At 41.1% G+C, this 7,405-nt stretch overlaps 1 long non-coding RNA gene across 1 annotated transcript; it reads right to left on the bottom strand.

Moving 5' to 3' along the window:
* Positions 1 to 1,031: 1,031 nt before the first annotated feature.
* On the bottom strand, positions 1,032 to 7,080 carry LOC128411805 (uncharacterized). The gene is made up of 2 exons (XR_008329915.1): positions 6,988 to 7,080; positions 1,032 to 3,452 (listed from the first exon to the last, which is right to left on the bottom strand). It is a non-coding gene; the product is annotated as an uncharacterized LOC128411805 (long non-coding RNA).
* Between the last annotated feature and the right edge of the window lie 325 nt (positions 7,081 to 7,405).

Below are 7,405 nucleotides of genomic sequence, written 5' to 3'. Positions count from 1 at the left end.
TTAGAAAAAAAGGGACTCTCTTTAACAAAATCATTCAATCAACAAGCGAGTTAAAGCAGTATCAAATATGTCCTCTACCTCAAATACTGTGGGCCTTTTTCTTGCGATACCTCTTCCCTCAGTTAACTGGAACTGCTTTGAAAGGGCTTTCTGTTCTCCAGTCCCTTGTCAGTTTGAATGCCAGGAAATGAGTCTCCTTTGTGAGATTAATTAATTGCAGGAGCTGATCGGCCCAAGCCCAATCACCATGCAAGAGAGCTGTAATTGCTACTTTGTGGAAAGGAAAGGAAAAGTTTTGGTTGCAGTTTAAGAAGAGGGTTTAAGGAAAGTTCTTTGAACTAGAGGTCTCAGTGCACTGGATTAAGGCGAGAAGCAAGGAGGCCTTTGAAGTTTGTTAAGAGGTTTTGGAGGAGAAAAAAGTTGGGTGGCAAATGGGAGTTGGCAACATCAAAAGGACAGAGCAGCACCACTCCTCACCTGCTTGCATTCAGAGCAGGGACCACAGGCTGGAAGCATCATTTACTGGAATGATCACTTTTGTGAGACTGCTTTGGGGTAGCTTTTATTATTATTATTATTATTATTATTATTATTATTATTATTATTATTATTAAATTGCATGGCGTCCTTATGTGGGGCATATATGCATCCTTGTGTGGAAATAGATTGTATATGCAAATAGGTATGAGATGCATATACACTACACACACACACACACACACACTTGCCTAATATACTTTAAACAAAAAGGTACACCTACAAACCGAGAAATATGGCTGTTTTTGCCTGCCAGCAAAATATGACTCAATTCTGCATTCTCTAATAAGCTAGGGGGCAAATCCTAATGGCTAGAAGTGAAATGTTGTTCTCATGAGGTGCTAGCCGAACTTTTCTAAGCATCTGGGGATGCCTTGACTTTCCTTATGGAAAAAAAACACACACCACCTAACTCATTCTCAGTAGCAGGGGACAGAAATCAGTTAAATGTAGGTGGGCTCAGAGGGTTTACATCTGCAGGCACAATAAGGCAGTAGAACAGAATATATTTATTTATGTACAGAATATATATCCCACTTGATTTTAGCAGAACGTCGAAGCAGCTTACAGGGAACATTAAAAGTATAAATAAAAACGCTTAAAAACATTTAAGGGTAATTACTCTTGTATTGCTGGCCTTGTAACTTTCCTGTTGTCGTAAGCTGTCGCAAATGAGCATTGTCAAGAAAGGTGACATAGAAATATTGTAAATAAACAAACAATTACTTGAGTCACCTTTTCCTGCAACAGGAGTGGAAACCAGAAATGCTAAAGGGACAAAAGGGTCTTACTAAAAATAAATAAACCGAACACAATTGCATTGGGCAAGAGATATGATGTAAAGGCATTTATATGCTAATGCCAGAAGTCTTCAAGCCAAGATAGAGGCATTACAGTACATGACGCACACAGTATAAAGAAACATAGATATAGTGGGCATATCCAAAAGCCTGATAGGATTTAGCCAGGCAAAAAGATTCCTCTCCTCCTGGGCCATTGGCTACTTAAACAATCTATGGCTTTTTAAAATTATTGATTTTGTTACTATGTTGTGCAACAAATGCACACACTGCAGGCACCAAAAAAACCACACTACACCACTGCAAGTTCTCCACCAGAGTTTTTTAAGATCTGCAGATCTGCTGATGAGGTTCTGCTCCAAATGCCATCTTTCCAGGAACAAAGAGTAGGCCTAGGAGTGGGCCTTCTGGGATATGATTCTGGAATTGCACAATGCACTCCCTTAAAGGCCTAGTTTGTGGTCTCATTTTCAAGACAAATGAAAATTTTGAGCTTAGCATTTGCGATTTTTAAAAAATTTCTCATTTTCTAGTGATATAAAAATGTTGTGATGGTGTTGGAGGTGCCATCTTCTGAAGAACATTGAGGGGATCAGACACAATATTGTGCAACATCGTGCTGTTGCTCTGTGCCCACCTAAACAATGGGAGGGGGCAGCCCCCTAAAAAATTTTTTTAGGAGGTCTAAAGTGCCTCAGCCCCCAGAAACCAGCTCTTATGAAAGGTGTAGTAAATAAAAATATCTTGTTTGAGGAATAATTAACATTGTAAAAAAAATGTGTTTGGTGTACTGGGCAGCTGTACAAAGTATCGACTCTGCACTACAAAATCATTTTTTAAAACATAATTTGGAGTGTTTGTACTGTAATGGAAAGGTGGTTAATTCTTTAGGCTATACTCCTCTAATCTGTGGCCATCGGTCCAGCATGGCCAATGATCAGAGATGTGGTAGCCCATCAACATCTGTGGGGCACCAGGTTGGGAAAGGCTGCTTTAGACAGACAAAACAGATAACGTGTGTTAGCTAGAGGAGCCTTCAAACACCATTACTGGATCTGCATCCTGAAGTGTTAAAGTCTTGGGGGTTTTCTACTACTAACTTCTGCTGAATGTATAAACTGGTCCTCAGCAGAACAAGGAGCATCAGGGTTACTAGGCAAAGATTTTGAGAGGTGACAACAAAAACACTTCATATTATACACTGCCAGTTCAAGAAGGGCTACAATTCAACACAAGGCAGCCCCAGAAAAGCTATCTAGAACTGCCATGTAAATCATCGGTCCCAAAACCAATCTAAAGGTATAATACTCTCTTATATAAATTAGTCATCAAATGGATGCCTATGCATATGACAAAGTGCTGTCATCTTCCAAGGATTCTCGTTCTTTTAAAATGTGCCCTTCTACAAAGTGGCTCAAAGATGACAGTTTTGGACAGCAGTTTGGGGCAGGGAGGGGAATCGATCTGAAATAAGGATGGATTCAAATGTCCTGAAACCATATCACAATATCTGGCATTCCAGTCCAGGCATCCAAAGTCCTTTCAATAACATTTGTATAGAGCCTGGAATTTAGGACAGTCTTGGCACTGCTTGAATCTCAATCTATATTGGAATTGGTTTTTTTTTATAAAAAAATAACCATTTCATTGCTTGTTTTGTTTGCCACCCCGGGAGGAAGAGTGGGGTATAAATTTAGAAAATAGATAAGACCATTAATCAACACAACTGGCCTTCTTTAAGAATTATCTGGTATTTAACACTGCAATATCTGTCTGTCTACGTATCTACCTACCTACCTGCTCACTCACCTAAACTCTAGATACACCCATATCTTTCTAGAGGTCTACCAACAAGACATTCCCTATTGCAACACCTAGTAGATTTATCCCATACTATATCTGTTAAAGATCTGTGACCAAAGGTTCAGCTGCCTCTCTTCCTGGACCCAGTGTGAAGTCTTCGCTCCAGCTGAGCCAACCTTCTGCTTCTCTCAGCTGGAGCTCCACCGTCAACATTCTGTGATATTCTTCCTTCACATGAGTGAAGAGCGTAAAGTTAACTGTGACATCAGCACAGCTCAGGATCTTCCCCATCGTGGACTGTAGATATTTAGCCTAGAAAAAAACATTGGCTTTCATATGAATCTGCCAGTCAGGTCTACAGGACAGGTCTAATATTGTTTGGGGGGTAGCCTTCTTATTACGTAAGACAGTAATGCATCTTGGTCCCTTCATATCTTAGAGAATATCTTGTTATCTATTTATTGTCGCAGTGTGAATGGCCTCATAATAGCACCCACTGAGTGTCAAATATGAAAGACAACCACACATAGGGAAATATTCTCAGATGCTTTGCAGATTTAATGCTCCTTGCCTCTGCTTAGGCATGTTCAAGCCGAAGAATTCTGCCAGGATGCTACAACATGTTTTGATTTCAGCAATCGCTTCGTTTTCAAGACTTTACCTGCATATATCTTTAGTCTGACACCGTGCATTAATTAGCAATCACATGAAATGGAGGACTTTTTATGTGAACAGCTCATCCTCCTGCACTGACCTCAAGCTAGGCATATGCATCAGGATCAGTCCTACTTGATCCTGATGCCACTGAAGCCTCAATATCTATTAGTCTGACATAAGGGTATGCAGAGTAGTCACTTGGCGCACCAAGAAATTGAGACCCTTTAATGAGAGATTCTAGGAATTAAAATCTTCTGTGTGCAGTGTATTCTGCCCACTGTCACCCGATCATTTTAACTCATGCACCACAGAGCCAGAGTAAGGTCCAGTGTTGTCCTTCAGATGTTGTAAACCACAAGACCCATCAGACCCGGCCAACATGGTCAATAGTCAGGGATGATGGGAGTTCAGTCCATTACATCTGTAAGGCACCCTGTTAGCTAGCGGGGCTCTAGCCCTTATAAACACAGCCCTTATTTTGTCACATGTACACCCTGCCTCCAAATTGCTTAGAGTAGCATATAAACTTTACACCAATCTCTGATTCGGAACTTCTCCAAGCAGTGAGCAGGATAAGTCAGCGAGTCTTCCTAAATGTGTGCCCCAACATCTAGCCATTACGCTATCTCTTGCTGGTACTGGTTAGCACACCATTAAAAAGTGTGTGGGTGTGGATGTGTGTACACACACACACACACACACACGCGCGCACACACACACACACACACACACACACACGCCCTTGCATTCAGCAGTCACCTGATTATCTTACCCAGTGCCTCATTTTATGCTTTAAGGTTTACAGCCACAATGTTGTATAATATATGAAGGCTTGTAATTGTACCTGCACATCAATCACGGGTGAGCTTCGGCATTTTCAGATAACTCTTCCAGTCAAAAAAGAGAAGACTTTGGTCTCTTGGCATTTTCTAAGCAGTTTGATTACAGGTGTAATATACACAGTCTTGTTAGTTCTCCGAGATCAGGGATTCTTTCCCCTGCTGGGTTCTTCTAGTAGAGGCACTGACCAATGCTTTTCACTAACAATTTCTGTCTCCTCCCAAGAGATGTTTTAATGAGCCCCTCCGACATGGCCAAAGGCAAGAAATGTACTCTGGGCCACTGAGGTGAAGAGCCAAAGCTTAACCTACTAGGCAAGCAATAATTAATACGCCTTTTCCCCTCCAATTCATCTCGATTCATTAACAAGTTACCTTTTTTTTGTTTTTGTTAATTCCCACTAAGCTACATGACGTTAGGTCTGTCACATTACATATAAGTAGTGAATGAAAAGCTGTGCCAAGGTATGTTAAAAAAAAATCTAATTTATGACAAAAATAAATGAATTTAGAATACTAATTGGGATAAAGCAACTGACATACAGTGAGAGATTGATTTTAGGGGAAATGGAGAAATCTGTTTTCTGTTTACTTTAAGGACAGGAAATGAATACTGATTAGCAGTGTACAGGCAGTTGAGCTGGGCAACATTTGGTTATTTGGGGATTTTGTTTTTATTTTTTGCAAGGCACTAGTTCTGCAACACTATTTTGAAATCTAAGAGCAGGGCGGTTTATTAATGGGAGGCGCCATGCCAGATTTCAAACAATATATTTTAATTGAAACTACGCTTTGTCTCGATTTAATAATTGCTCTTTGGAAGTGGAAATAATCCTAATCTGTTTTAACTTTTTAAGGAAGTTACTTTCGACGCCTTTCCATTTTTTATTTTTTACATGCATAGGATCTGCTATCCGACAACATTACTTGTATCTACAGAGAGGCGCACGCAACATGTAGGATTAAAGAAAAGAGGGAAACGCATCGCTGGAAAGATGATGTTAAAAAGAAATAAACATATATGGCTTGAAAGGGTGTCTCAAGCCAAACCCAAAGCTCTTTAGAGATGGGGGAAAGGGCATCAATCACGTCCCTGGGCACATTAAGCTGTTACATATTATAGCCATCTCATTTTAAGTGGTGTGAGGCTCATCTCATTTGCATATGTTGTGTTACAATCTTGCTTCAGGCCTGTCTCCACAGTGAATAAGGTGGCTGTGCTAGGCGGCTTGGGGCTGGCATAAAGGATGTGTCAGAATCAAGCTGCTCACTAATCAGCTTTGCTGGGGCAGATACACGATAGTCTATGTGAAGAAATTTAGATAACAGTAATACAGCATCCTCTGGAATGATTTACGTGTGTGCGTATGTATGTATATATATATATATATATATATATATATATATATATATATATGGAGGGAGAGAGAGAGAGAGAGAGAGAGATTTTGTTTGTACATCTGTGTATCTCTATAAAGGTTTTAAGCCTAACTTCTAATCCTTCGTGGAAAATTTGTAAATACTGCAGCGATGTTCTACTGACCTCTAAAGGCAGCTGCTTTGAGCTGTGTGCACTTTTGTTAAATCTCAAGGCTTTGTGCCACACATGTCATTAACATCCTTATGGACTTGTTAACAGGAATTTCTCTGCTTCCCACCTTCTGCCTCTCCCCCCACCCACCCACCCAAAATAAAAACCCCCACATGCAGTCATATTACATTTTATTTATTTATTTTGATGGTTATCTTCATTATTGTCGTTACCATTATTTCATGGTCCTTTTCCAAGTCACCGGGTCTCCCACAGGGCCCATCCTTCAAAACCCACCGCCACCACCACTTTTTCCTCATTCTAGAATTAGTAACACTGCCTATGTTGGAGGCAAGGTCAAGGCTGTGTGTTCAGACCGACTGCAATAATGTCTTCTATAACTCTTCCCACAGGGTCCAGTATTTGCATCTTGAATCTTCCACTGCGGTCGCCTTTCTCCATTCCTCCCTCTATAAACAGCTTGGCGGTTTCTCTTCTCCTCAGTTTCCTGCCGCCAGCAGGGCAGGCCAGAAGCTCTATTCACAGCAGGAAGAAAAGTGCCTCACCCCAGTCAAAGCAACGTGGGGTTGAGCTGAAACCCACTGCCGTGCATTTAGCTGGCTAAATACACAAATTGCTAAATGCATTATTATTATTGTTGTTTTTCCGTTTCGAAGAAAGAACAAAACAACAACTCGCCTCCCAAGGCTCTATAGGGTACAACGCTCGATCCCTGTCCACTGTGCAATTTTATTTATGAATACCAGCAATGGATTCAGTCAGGATGGCCATTCCCCACCCCACCCCGCCACATATTTACCTCAGAGCTCCCGTAATAAAATGCACCTCTCTCCTCTGTTGCCACCATTAATGCTCGCACGCCATTTGCTGAATGCATTCGAGACACCTGTCTTCTTTCGTGCTACAATTTTGTGAGGTTTCAGGGCCATGTGTGCCAAATAAGCCACGGATGGTAAAAAAAAAATAATGAAACGGGGTATATGCCCATAGGTGTTGCATACCACTTTCATTCAGAGCAGGCCAGGAAGGAATTGCTCAGCTTTTTTGAAGGATGAGGGGAGGATGATGATGTGTGGGGTGGTGGGCAGGGAAAACGTTTTCTCCCCCCCCCCTTAAATGAAAGACCTCTAACACTGAATGAGCTGAGAGATAATAACTTAACGGTAAAAGGTCCTTGCCTACGTATACCACCCTGCCTCTGGCATTAATCCAGGCTT

This window comes from Podarcis raffonei, chromosome 4 (assembly GCF_027172205.1).
Source record: "Podarcis raffonei isolate rPodRaf1 chromosome 4, rPodRaf1.pri, whole genome shotgun sequence".
NCBI classification, from domain to species: Eukaryota; Metazoa; Chordata; class Lepidosauria; order Squamata; family Lacertidae; genus Podarcis; species Podarcis raffonei.
This window is presented reverse-complemented; position numbering and strand designations above follow the sequence as displayed.